The sequence below is a fragment of the Lemur catta genome, chromosome 1 (genome assembly GCF_020740605.2).
Source record: "Lemur catta isolate mLemCat1 chromosome 1, mLemCat1.pri, whole genome shotgun sequence".
Lineage (NCBI taxonomy): Eukaryota > Metazoa > Chordata > Mammalia > Primates > Lemuridae > Lemur > Lemur catta.
The window spans coordinates 133829390-133843348 of NC_059128.1; the positions used below are offsets into that span (position 1 = coordinate 133829390).

At 47.0% G+C, this 13959-nt stretch overlaps 1 long non-coding RNA gene across 3 annotated transcripts in view; it reads right to left on the minus strand.

Annotated features, from left to right (window-relative positions):
- Nucleotides 1–5672: 5672 nt before the first annotated feature.
- The window catches only part of LOC123626039, a 28697-nt gene continuing 20410 nt past the window's right edge, over nucleotides 5673–13959 (minus strand). For 2 of the 3 annotated variants that reach the window (XR_006730723.1, XR_006730721.1), the window contains exon 3: nucleotides 6405–6642. This is a non-coding gene — a long non-coding RNA (uncharacterized LOC123626039). Of the gene's footprint in view, nucleotides 6312–6404; nucleotides 6643–13959 lie in introns of those variants that run through there. The other variant, XR_006730722.1, reaches the window with a different exon arrangement.

Here is a 13959-nt window from a genome sequence, read left to right on the forward strand (position 1 = left end):
CATCTTCTGAAGCAACTTGGAGGCCACTGGAGACAGGTTCTCCACCAATAACCGGGTGCTAAATGATGGGCACCTACAGGCACAAACACACGTAAAGGACATTGGAAACCAAGAAGGGAGGTGTGGGATAAAAACTATTGGGCACAATGAACACTATTCTGGTGATGGGCACCCCTAAAGCTCTGACTTAAGCATTACACAAGGTATCTATGCAACAAAAACATGTGTACCCCCTTAATATTTAAAAATTTTTAAAAAACCCAAAGAGTAGGAAAATCTGACCGCATGTTTCTGACAGCCCTAGGAGTATGATAAAGGGTTTTTTTTTTTTTCTTAAAAGAAAAATCATGCTTAATCACACAGTGTCAGGAGCTGGGGCTTTGTGTTCAAACACCCAGAGATTCCCTCTTCCTTCTCTGGAGCTCAGGACCTGAGCCCTGGAAACTCAGGGGCCCAGGAGAGGCAGGAAGACCCAGTGCTCCCAGATCTCCAGGGCTCCAGGCAACAGCTGGGCTTTCCAGGAATTCAAGTGTTGCTAAACCAGGAGGCTTTGGGGGAGGGAAGCTGCCCTTCAAGTCGGTACTTGAGATCCGGAATGTGCTGAGTCACCGGGTTCAACTCCTGGCAAACCCTGTGGGAGGCACAGCCGGTTTCCCAAGCCACCTTCCAAGCACCCGCCACCAACACCTCCTTGGGCACAGCAGACCCGCCCCCGGGGGCCACCAGCTGCAAAGCTTTAATTCTAGAAGGATGAGCTCCTCCCCAGCATGACTGCCACGGGCACCTTCTAAGAGGAGTGGCATGTTGAAAGCATAAAAACGTGAAGCCAAACGACTGACTCTTTCATTGTGGAATTTCAAGTATCCCTGAACATTTATAAAATGTCTTATTCTGTTTTTAAGAGATACATGCTCATTATAGACAATATGGAAAATATAGCAAAGAAGGAAGAATTTTTCCATCAACCAGAGGGTATTTGTGTTTTGATCTATTTCTTTCCAGTCTATTCATGGGAACTTTTTTTTTTTTTAAACTTAATGGCCTACTGAATATGCAGATTTTGTTCCTGTCCTGAGCAGGCATTTACGTAGGAAGGATATTTCAGCAGAAGGGCTGGGGACACGCGGGGTCTTCCTGGGTCTGGAAGTCGCACCGCCATCAGCAGCTGCCGTCCGGGATCCGACCCGCTCTCTCCTCGTGTTCGAAGGAAAGCTGAGCAAAGAGAAAAGAAGTTGCACCGGGTACATTTTGGACCGTCCTCCTCCTGTGCTTTGCGTCACCGGTCCTTTCTCCAAGGCCTTGGCTTTGCAGCGTAGCAGCCACAGGCCGTGACAAGCTGGGTGATAAATAGGATATTGATGGGCAATTACCTGACACCAAATAGCTCCATAAATCAACGTGCTGAAGCTGGTACCACAGTCAAGGGCAGCTCCGAGGAATGCGCTGCAGCCCCGCGAGGCGAGGGTGGGAGCAGGGCAAGCCCTTCCCAGACCCCGGGGAACGGGGGTGTGTCTGCCTGGGCCCCTGCAGCCTTGCAGGAGGCAGGTGGCCGTGGTGCCAGGGTTGGGGAGCTGAGGGCGGGGTTCCTGCCAAAGTGGGGCTCCCTTCTGCTGACAGCCAGCTAGCTCCCTAATACCGCCTGACCTCCTCCGGAGTGGGGAGCTTTAAAAATAATTGGTGCTTTAGGATTTTAAAAGTAATACAGCCTCATTGTAGAGAATTTTAAAAATGTAGACAAACGTATAAGAAAGCAATTAACAATTACCCACAATCCCATGAGCAGCGGTAACTAACCACTGTTAATATTTTGTCCCTTTATAAGCTTTAAAAAAAATGATGTACCCATAGTTCTGGATGCTAAGGAGAGGTGCATTTTCATCCTCCGATCTCCCCTCCCCACCTACCCATCTCCCGCGCCAGTTCAGCTCTCCCTTGCCCAAAAGGCAGAGAACTTGAATTTTAAGCAACCACTTTCTTGCCAAAAGATAGCCCCCAAATCTTCGAGCTCCCCTGATGCCTGAGATGCAAAATCCTCCCTGCTCAGTCTCATTCAGACCCTACAAGATGTGTCATGCCAGCCACAAAATACTGACTCAGACAGAAAAAGTTATTTTACCACCCCTCCAAAGGAAAAAAAAAAATTAAAAAGAATCTTCTGAAATCCAGGGAAATCTGCCCTTAAGAATATACATTTTAGGCACTCCAAGCAGATCTGTTTGTAAAAGAGAATGGCAAACCAAAGTCATTTCCAAATGTCACCAGAGTAAACCTCTCCAGTAAAAGAGAAAAAGAGGAAGGAACAAAGACCCTACTCCCTTATTCTTAAAGAGTCGTATTTTAGAAATAATAAGTGAAACTGAGTTTGTATGACATAACAAACTCCTCTAATACAGCTATTTTGTAGGTAGGCACTAAAGCTTTTTAAGAAATTCCTTTACAACATATTAAATACATGAAAAATAGGATTGTTCAGAATTAATATTCCTTGAGATACCCTTATTTTCCAGCCAATATCTACAGACCAATCCAGGGCACAGATTTTTTTTTTTTCACTTGCTATGGTGATATATCTCATTTCACATGTGGTTCCTTATCAATTACCGCCTAGATGGAATTTACTCTTTGTGTTCATAGTCACACAAGCATGTCTAAATGAAAAACACACCTTCTCCAGGCCCCCTAACAAAATCAATTCCCCAGCAGGAGAGGTGAAAGCTTGTCTATGATCGTGCATTGAAATGCACATTTGCATGCTAATTACCCAGAGAGCCCTCCAGTTCACCGGTGTTATGGAAATGTTAGGCTGGAATTCCAGGAGCTTCAGAGAGGAACAGGAAATGAGGATGGTTTAGATGGAGGCAACTGGATCCAATCTATTTTAAAGTCATTTTTAAAATCCGCTTTAGCTGAATTAGTCATGTCAGATCAGCCAGCGAAAGTACCCTTGGAGTTGCCCTGATTGTCTCTGCATTAAAAGCAAACAGCCAATTTTTTTGTATGTCATTTACAGCTTAAGGGGAGGCCTTTTCACTTAGGCTCTGAAGTCTCTGTACCCGAATACCAAAAAAAAAAAAACCATGGCAGGAAAGGAAATATCTTTCTTTCCTTTGGCCAGGCTCACCGTTGAGGCCCCTAAAACAAAGAACTGATTAACAAGAGGAAAGCATCTAGCTTTATTTAATACAAGTTTTACATAGCATGGGAGGCTTCCTCAGGACATGAAAACCCAAGACACAGAGAAGCCTTTGTATTTTTATGCTATGTTTGATGAAGAAGTGGATAGTTGTGGAGAAGTATGATTGCAGAGAGGGGGAATGATTGATTGTGATAAACTGTGGGGAGAACTTAGCAAGGCCTGTTTGCTCAGATTCTTCTTGGTGTCCCTGTGTCTTCAAAGATAAGGGTAGCTATAGTGGTATAGGGTAGACACTTCTCAGTCCTTTGTCTAGGGAATTGGGTCTGCCCATTGGCTAGGGATGAACTCAAAGGGTTGAAATGATAAGGAAGACGCTCATCAACCTAATACTAACCTATTACCTGGCTTCTGCAATTGCATCAGTCACCTGAGACCCCCACCCCTCAGACCACCCCAACCTAATAAAAGTGGGAAAAACCCGGTAGACGGGGATCAGAATTTGATGGCGAGACCACTCTGAGCCCGCTGGCGAATAAACCTTGAGTCTCCAACTCTCCGTGTGCTGCTTGGTTTGTCCTCAGAATCACCCGCTGTAACACTTGCTGTAACAGAAAGCAGAAATTGTCTTCTTGTGCCGAGACAGTTCCTGTGTAGAGGGTTGCAGGACCTCTTGAGTCAGTTCCCACCCACATATGGCAGTTGGTCCCCGCAAATGCAGAGTCTGGAAGATGCCTCAAAGACCAGTCTTAGGTTTTACAATAATGATGTTATCTATAAGAAATTACCATAAAGCAAGCTATGAAACAATCTCTGCTTAACTTTTAGCTATGTCTATACTTCTGTAGAAATCCAACTTTTGCCACTATTCTTGCCTTATGGCCTCGGATTACTTTAATATAGGTGGTTTCAACAGAAGGGTCTTGTGATTTACTTCAAGGAAGAAGAGTGGGGGGGGGGGGAGCTTCCCACGTCTGCTGTTGTCTCAAATGCCAAGGTATCATATTTGGGGGTAGCATGTCCCGGACCTCATCAGTACAAACATCGAAACCCATGGACTGCTCCAAAAACCACTTGATTACAGCTCAAAATTTCTGTTCAATAGCTGAAAATATATTGTTTGTAAATAGGGCTATAATCAAAAAGAATTCTGTTCTCATTGAATCAAAGGAAGCTGCCTCTATTCAGCAAAGTCAATCTGTGCATGCCGTTTGAAAACTGCTTTCTGCCACGAAAAACAACAAGGTAAAAATGGGGCACTTACTTTTACTCATGCATATAAATGAAAAGTAAAAAGCCCTTTGGTTTTCTTAATTTTCTCTATTTTCTAGATGTGAGGGTGAGTGGCCAACATTTTTTCCTTTTTCTCTTTTAAGGAAAATGCTATTTCTTTTGTTTTACCATTTTTCTGTTTTGCTTCTGCAAGGTTTTGAAACCCTAAGAATGCCAAACAGAACTGGAAATTCTCTTTCCCGGTTCCTAGACTTTGGTGGTGTTTTAGGCTCTGATCTCTTTTTCCATTGGTGCCAGCCTTTCTTCTATCCTGAATGTCCTCTGACACACCTGTGGTCCCAGAGATTCTGTGCACCTCAGGGCACTATTTCCATACTAACCAGAAACTTCTGGAAAGCAGGGCTAGCGTGCCTGCCAAGGCACACCCAAACCAGCCCCACCTAAGCTCCTGGGCCCAGACGCCCGCAGGGAGGCGGCAGGCGATAACAGACACCCCCTTTGCTGTCCTCTCAGTTCAAAATCTCCCTCAAAATTATTTGCGCTTTCAAATCTTGAATTAAAAGTAGTTGATTCAGACCCCAGAAAATTTGTTCTCCTGTTTGAACTGCTCTAGAGACAGTATCAAAACAGCTTCCAAAACAGGATCCTAAGTATGCACGGAGTTAGAGAAGTAAGAAACAGGGTGGGGTATGGAATCATGCGGTGTAGACGATGTGATCTGTGGGCCTTACTGAGCGTGCGTTGAACACAGGTAAACCATACACAGGGTTATGGAACCTTTTTTCTTAGGCAAAATTATGGAGCTGTGAGTAATGCAAGAGGCATTCTAGCACTTACCTTTACATGCTAAATATTCTGGGATGGCAGCTATTTTTTTTTATAAAGTTCAGCCCAGTCTAGGTGGTTGACTGAGATGTGGTTTCACCTCGTATTGTGTCATCCAAGATTTCCGAACAAAGTCCCCTGCAAATACGGTGTTCACCAAGCTACTGATCTGAGGATTGCGTCTCATTCACCAGTGGAACTTGCCCCCTCGCTACACCCTTGCTGAACCCCCATCATTTAATTTATTTGCAAAACATCTATGAAGAACTTATCATCTGATAATGACACTAAACATTCACCTAAAAAGGATTATACTGTCCTGGAAAATAGGTTATTCTCCTCGCTCCAAATAATCTACTTAAGGCTTATTTAGAGCTCACTTATATGAAAGGCCTATTGATTTTTTTCTTTTTTTTTACTTTTTCAGAAAGAATTTTGATGTATTATCTTCCTTATTGTACAGACACCATCATTAAAGGTAGAAACGACAAGTCGTAATATGCTTAAAGCAACTAAGGCATCCCTAGAGCAAATGAGGGTTTCAAATCCCCAGTTAATGCAACAGAGGCTGTTGCCCCAGTGAGATTTAATAATATTATAAAAATAGAGTTTTAGAGCTTGAAGGATTCCTAGGGTCCATCTTGGTCAAACTTCTTCATTGACAGTGAAGGAAAACTGAGGCCCAGAGAAATGAGGTGATTTGCTCCAGGTTTTTGATAAACCCCTAGAAATGCTGATTCGGAATGCAGATCTCGGCACTCTGTGGCCTCCGCCAGAACCTGTCCCTGTCCCCCCACACCAACCCCGTGCCCCTCTCCCAGGAGCCATCGTAGTACTGGATGCCAAGAGAGTGTCCGATGCATCCTGGGTGAGCAGGTGACTGCAGGGGCAAAGGCAAGGGACGAGCTTTCATCTTAGTCCCCCAGGAGCCTGGCGACAACACCCAGCCTGTCGCCTCCACGGCCCTCGTGTGCTCACCTAGGAAAAGAAAGGTTGGGTCAGAGCTCACGCTCCTGCAAGCGCTTCTGGTTCACCAAGCACTGTCCTGTCCAGATGGGATCCACGTGGTGGTCACAGCGACCAGGGAGGCAGAGCCGGTGCCCCTCGGTCCCACATACACCTATAAGAAGTGAGCCCCAGGGAAGGCTGTCACCTGCTCTGTTTTTACAGAACTACTGAGCAGCAAAGCCCAGCAGGAATCTAGAAGCAGCCCCTGACTCTAAGTCATCATCCACTTTCTTCTACCCTAGGCTGTGGCTGCTGCGGGCCGTTCCCAAGGTCGTCTTCAATGACAGGCAGCGGGAAAAGGAGGCGGGAAGAAAAGGAAGTTGGAATCTACAGCTTTGCGTGTTCGTGGACTTTGCACATCTCCTTACTATGATCACTGGTGATCAACCATTGCAGGAGAGAAACATCTTTTTCCTCCACCATGGTAGGTTCTTGGCTGAGACCTATGTAAAAAAGGAAAGATGAACAAGAGAAGAGCACACAAATTTATATAATACGTTTTGCACAACACAGGAACCTTCATAAGGAAACGAAGACCGAAAGAAACAGTTCAACCTGGGAATTTTTTGCCAGCTTTGATGAAAAGTGGACAGTGGTGGAGAAATAGGATAGGATGAAAAGCGTATGATTTGATGGCGATCAACTAGCGGGAGACCCAGCAAGGCCTGCTGGGTCAGATTCTTCTCTGGGCCCCCGTGTCTTCTGGGATAAGCATGTTCATTTCCTCCAGGTATACGGACGGCACCTGTCACATGAAGGTCTTAGGACCTGCTTCAGGGGGGAGGGGCTAGGGGACAGTCAGAGAGACCTTCCTGCTTCTGCTGTTTTCTCAAATTCCTTCAGCTTAAAAATATTCCCTAAGCCAAGGGGCCACACTATGGGCTCGCCTGTCCTAAGCCCCATCGCCCTCATCATTCTATCACGGGCACAGTTGAAAAGAAAATAATTTATGTTACAGTCAGACTCACAGCACTGTGCCCACATTGTATGTTTTCCCAGAGTCAGAATATTCTAGAAGTCGTGGCAGACTATTGGCCTTGAGCCACGACCACCGTGGCCGGCCTCTTCCTTGTCAGGAGCAGGTGGGGAGTGTCCCAGCCTCGAGGCCAGCTCCTCCGCCTTGCCAGCTTTATAGAAATTCTCCCATGGTCGGGCCACGTCGGTAACCGGCTGGGATGAGGGAAAACTCTCTCCGACTCGGGGAAGGAGCAATTTCTCTGTGGCTGCAGCGTGTAAAACATGCCCCCCGTGACACCGAGCAGCTCTTAAATCACTTCTATTTTCCTTTTTTATGATGCCATTGCAAATTAGCCATTTTTTGCATTTGTAATTAGAGGCCAGAACAGATGGGGAGGTCGTAGCTGGGGAGATAAATTTGCAGCAGTCACGGGGCTGCTCAGAGTCCCCTGCTGTGACTCACCCTCCGCCTCCCACAGAGCCAAGGCCCTGGGACCACCCTCCTGGCCAACTTCTCCTTCCGCATTTGGGGAGACTCCTCCTTCCCAATTATTGAGGGAAAACATCAAAAGTAGAACCTCTGTTTGTCACAAATCCACCGCCCCAGCTCCCAGGCAAGAACTGTGTCTATCATAAATAAAAACTGGGCATTGGTTTAAAAGTGACAGAAGGAAGCGTTTTCCAATGAAATTAAGCTGAAGAGCTGATCTTAAGTCAAGAAGCACATTGGAGAGTGGTGGGGCTTGCGGCTAATCACCGACACCTCATTTGGCCTAAAGAAACAATTGTCCAAAGTGTCCCAGCACTAAGCGTGGTGCCACATAGTGGGCACTTAACAGATACGCATGGCAGGATGCTTGGCTGGGGGGATAAGATATATAGGAGCTGAAAGGTCTTTTTTTTTTTTTTGGATGAAGCTATTCCTGGGCTGGACGACCGGGCACCCCTTTATTTCCCCAGGGAATCTCATCTGCTCAGAGAGCACGTCCAGCTGCAACCAAGAGATCGGAAGGCCTCAGCCACTGAAAGGTAAACTTTCCAAAAGGCTCGGCTCCTTTTTCAACCCTGCAGGAAGAGGTTTACGTTCTGGGTATTGGATAGCAGTGCGAGCCCAGTTCACACATGTCTCCCACCGCAAATCACCCCACTGCCTTCTCAGATGACACCGGCCCAGCAAGCGCTGGCTTTGCAAGGCCGTGCCTTTCGCTGAAATGTACAACGCGGGTGGGGACACCGGATACGCTACACGGCATTGGCATGAAAATCCCGCACCGATCTGAGACCCACTTGGAGTCCCGCTTCTGTTCTGTCTGTCGTGAAAATATAATCTTGATGGCATGGCGTATGGGTCATTCCACACGGCCTTCCCTAGCCACCATTCCTGTCCAACTTAAACCGGTCTGCAAAAAGTCACTGACAGCCAACAGCTGAAGGAAGGCCTTTCCACTGGTGGCAGAGAGCAGGTGTTTGCAGGCTGACGTCTGGGATGGTCAGGACACTCTCTTTGTAAGCTAAACCTTTCCATTTGTTACCACGTGGAGAAGACAGAGAAAACAGTATTAGAAGGAATGAGTTTCTAAGCAAAAATAAACCGTTCTCTGGAACTGGTTTAAACTTCTTAAGAATACTCGCCATGGTACCCCAGGGTAGCAAGGGAAAAAATTTAGATGTGCCACTTGTCATTGGATATTTCTTTTTGGATGACTCAGTCTCTTCCAGGCAAATGACCAAGGTGGCAGACACCTTCCACCAAGTTTCTCCCCCAAGATGGTGTCTGCAGAGCCACCGGGTCCTGTCCGGAGACCCCTGGTGGGAGATGCTGCCATCTGGCCTTTCTCTAAGAAGGGAGGGTATATTATGTTGGCTCCCTGGCCCCAGCCATTTGTCTCTGGCCACAAATTCCATGGGGTTTCTGTCCTCTCTGGTCTAGCCCTGGGCTTCTGTCTGCCCACTGACCCCCTGGCTGGGGCACGCAGTAAGTTCTAGATCCTCTACACACTCTACCTGTGGAGAGCCAGGAGCACAAACTGCTACAGGCGACTGGCCCAGACCCATTTCCTTGCCAAAGCTCCATGACAGCTCTCTGGCATGTTGACAGAGTAAAACGCAGGCATCCCATGATGTCCTGGGGGGGTCTCGGAGCTGTCCTGCCTCAGGGAGATGGGGAACGAGAAATGGTTGGCCAGGAATTACCATTAGGCAGCTGGTCTTCTCTGGGTCGGCTTTCCCTCCCCTTCCCTGGTCCCCACCCACTCGTACCCAGCTCTCTCTAACCCAGAGTTCAAGAGGAAGTGGCCACACTGTCCCCTGGTGTCAAACAGGCAGGTGTGGACTGCCGCCACTCAGAGGGACACAAGGAATCACCCGCTCTCTGGGCAATTTAGTGCATATTTAGCATAAACCAGTGAAGGGCCTCATTTTGGCTTCTGTTGAAAGAAACAAAATTTATGTAGATAGATCATCTGACTTTGGGGTGCACTTTATACTATTAATAATGTGCATGGAGCTCTGTGCCCCCTAGCGTTGTCTAGAAATACAGAGTCAAGGGTCTCCTACTTCCCCACCAGGTCTTGGTGTAGTCTTAAGATTCGCTGCTAGGATTTTACAGGCACTTTTAAATTGCTACAATTTAAAGTTGGTATTTTAGTGTCTGGAGGGCGCAATGGCTGGAATTCATAGTCTTTTCAGGAAACTGGGACAATATACAAAAAATATTCACGGTGGCTTCCTCTTAGGTAGTGGCAGGTGATGTTTGGTTTTGTCTTTCCTTTTTTTTTTTTTTTTTTTTTGAGACAGAGTCTCGCTTTGTTGCCCGGGCTAGAGTGAGTGCCGTGGCGTCAGCCTTGCTCACAGCAACCTCAAACTCCTGGGCTTAAGCGATCCTCCTGCCTCAGCCTCCCGAGTAGCTGGGACTACAGGCATGCACCACCATGCCCGACTAATTTTTTCTATATATATTTTTAGTTGGCCAGATAATTTCTTTCTATTTTTAGTAGAGACGGGGGTCTCGCTCTTGCTCAGGCTGGTCTCGAACTCCTGAGCTCAAACGATCTGCCCGCCTCGGCCTCCCAGAGTGCTAGGACTACAGGCGTGAGCCACCGCGCCCGGCCCGTCTTTTCTTTGTGCTTTTCTGTATTGTGGTCTATATAAAATAGCATTACATTTGCATTCAGCAGAAAATTGAAATGTATTTTTCTTCTCAGCAATTTGGTTATTATTTTGAAAATAGTCATTTTTTCCTAAAGATGTTATTTATGTTCAAATGGAATGGTTTATTACTGTTATTTTCAAATGAATTAATAAATATTGAAATTTCTCGGCTTTAGTTTACAATACAGTAAATAGCAACAGATAAAACCTACACAAACAATATTCTTTAGAGTCTTCAATAATTAGAGAATAAAGGGGTCCTGTTTCCTTCTCAGTGTTGATAAAAAAATAAAAAGACCAGGTGCTGTGGCTCACGCCTGTAATCCCAGCAATTTGGGAGGTCGAGGTGGGGGGACTACTTGAGGCCAGGAGTTCAAGAGCAGCCTGGGCAACATAGTGAGACCCCAGTTGTACACAAAAATTAAAAAGTCAGCTGAGCATGGTGATGCACACCTGTAGTCCCAGCTACTCAGGAGGCTGAGGCAGGAGGATCGCTTGAGCCCAGGAATTCAAGGCAATAGTGAGCTGTGATTGTACCAATGCACTCCAGCCTGGGCAACAGAGCGAGATCCAGTCTCAATAAATAGATAAATAGGTCCTGAGACCGAAAAATTTCAGAACAGTGTTGCACAGGATATAATAGGATTTGGAGACAGAGAATCCAAACTCAAGTTTCAATTCTGTCACTTAACTGGCAATAATTTTAATTAAGTTACTTAAGTGCAGGCTCTGAAGTCAGACTGCCTGGGTTCATAATTTTCGCTGAGCTGCTTGCTGGTGGTGTGACTGTGGGAGAGTCATGTCACCTCCCTCAGTAGGGCCAACGTCAGTACCGCCTTCATCGGGTTGCTGCGGCCTTAGGTGGTATTAGATTTTAAACATTTACAACTGGACCTAGAACATAGTCAGAGCTCAGTAAATGTCAGCAACTATTATTGGTCGGAAACATTTTTAAATGGGACAAAAATGCCCTCCTTTTTAATCATAGCGTAGTTCAAAACTGTCAGTAGTAAGGAGTGGCCCTCAAGGGCTGGGAGCCATTACAAACCCGCAGTGTCCACCGTCACCTCCTGCTTCCCGGAGGTGCTGGCATCAACTCGGGACGTCGCTGTTTCCTAGGAGGACGTGAGCAAGGCGAGTTGTGACAACAAAGCAACAGAGAAGTGATGCTGGTGGCACAGGGGCATGGGGAGACCCAGACAGCCGGGCCTGCGGGACGCCTAAGACCCCCAGACCTGGGAGACCCCCAGCGTCCCCTAATTACGCCCAAATCCGTCTCCTCTTCCTGTCCCCTGTCACACCATAATGGTGCACAACACCGTGTTCCAGGGTCTCTGAAGCTCCGCAGTCCCACAAAGAGCGACGTTCCCTTCCCCCACCCTCCCCTCCCCCCTTCACCGGTGTCCTCTTGCCGCTTTTCAACCCCCTGCCTGCTCCCCGACCGCGCTCCCCACCTCCCCTCGGGGGCTGGCGGTGCCCTTCTCCGTGCAGCCCCGGAGGGACAGAGGAAGGCCTTGCAGGGGCATTTGGAGCGTCGGAGCCCGAGGCCACCAGCGGGGCGGGCGCCCGGCTCTGCGGAGAGCGCGGCGATTCCGAGGCGCGGGGCGCCCCCTAGTGGGCCCTGCGTTCAGCCAAACCCCGCAGACACAAGGTGCCTTTAGTTAGGATAAACGGAGGTTGACAAAATAAAGATCCTGTGCTAATAATGCACCCAAACCGTAGACACCTTCTCTGATCCTTCACCCTCCAAGGGATTTTTTAAATTATAAGATAGAGGCAAAAGGAAGTTGTTAAGCACAGAGCCCGAGGAAAGTAACCAACCCAAAAGCGTGGTGAGACTGACTTTGCAGGCTGTTGACACGCAGAGTTGTGACCAGAGCAAGCAAAGGGCAGGAGAGATGTCGATGCAGCAGTGAGTGAGGCTGGACACAGCTCTGGCGCTTCGTGCCTGCTGATTTATACTTGAACGCAAGGCGCAAGAGCGAATCTCTATTCTGCGCCGGACCCCCTCCCTCTCTGAACATCTGCTCAGGGGGCCCCCCGGGATGAGTCCCAGCCACGGATGCTGGCTCCCTCCATGGCTGGAGGCCCCATTCTCTTTAAACGGCAGATTGTTGCACCTGAAAAATCTCTTCTGTGCGGTCAGCCCAGGATGCAAACAGTTTGCTTTAACTTGTTACTTTCAAGGTCAAGTTGTCATAATCTAGAACTCTGAGAAGCATCATGATGAAATCATACAAGCTTGTGCTTGGCTAAAGCGATATTTTCTTGTATCAATAATTCACTCGATCCTGTACAAGTGCGATCTTAACAGATGTTAGTATATACATGGGCTGGTAGAGCATTTCCATAAATAACTGTCTGCTTGTACTGAGAGGCGGGGGAGACCGCTCCTCAGCTGCAGGCTTAAGTTCAGGTTGGGTTGGAGATAGAATTTCCATTTAGACATTTTTAAGGTAATAGTAGTGGAGGCTTGAAAGTTCCTGACAAATGGCAGGACATAAATATGCGACCAGTGTAATTTTTTTCATGAGTTCACATGGACAATAATTACTCCTTGGATTTATCTGATACATGCTAATTCCTACCTTGTTCAAATTGATATGATTTGAGGTCTCTGGGTCTCACAGTGACAACAGGGAAACTAAGAAGAATAGTGACATTTCCCAAGAAGGAACAATAATTTCCACACGTGCCCAAGAAGAACCGGCCATCATTGGGGCAGAGTAGTGGTAGCTGCTCCAGGTACAGGGAGAAGCCCACGGCCAGGGGGCAGAAGCTGCGAAACTGTGGCACCAACCTTTTCCTTGGCAATTACCCATCTCATTATAAAAGCAGGAAGCTCCAGGGTGAGGGAAGACTCTCTCCTGGTTAGGCTGGGTGCACATATTCTTCTGGCTATTCCTGGAGGTTAAGGCCCAGAAAGATCTATTAAGCATCCTTATGCCAGCACTTATCTTTTAATTGCACATTGCGATGTAACACTCCTGTTGCAATTTTATAGGGACTGTTGTAAAATGCAGACATAGTCATGCACTTAAAACAAGGGTCACAGGGGCTGTGTCTAAAGCACACAGAAAAATAGAGAGGAGACAGAGACTGGGTGACTCAAATGCTAATATACTTCTGCCTGGCATATCAAGCTTGCTGCAGTTCAAGAAATAATGTCACCTACAATATCTGGTTATTTGTCTCCAATGTGCCCTCCGTCATAGTCGGGTAATCAGGCGTGAACTATGCCCATGTTCAGGTGTCTCTCCAGAAGACTGGTTACTAACCACCCAATTTGTTGACACCATTGTCTTATTGTAAACAGTCAAGTAATTATTGACACCATTAACTAAGGCCAAGGAGTTATGTCCCTAAAACCACAAGCCACTTTAAAAGAAAAGTGGTCCTCGATGTTCTGTCCATTAACTATTAATACTACCTTGCATTAGCTAAACTGGGATAGATTCTGGTGCAAGAAGCTGAAGTGTGTTCACTACACTCATAGCCTGATTCAGTTCAAGGCACTTGTTCTCACACTACTTGAAGAAGCAGCGGTTCTCAAACGTTAGCAAGCATCAGAATCTACTGGATACTGGTGATACCCCAGCCCCCAGAGTTACCAATCCAGTAGCCTGGGGTGAGACCTGAGAATCTGCATTTGT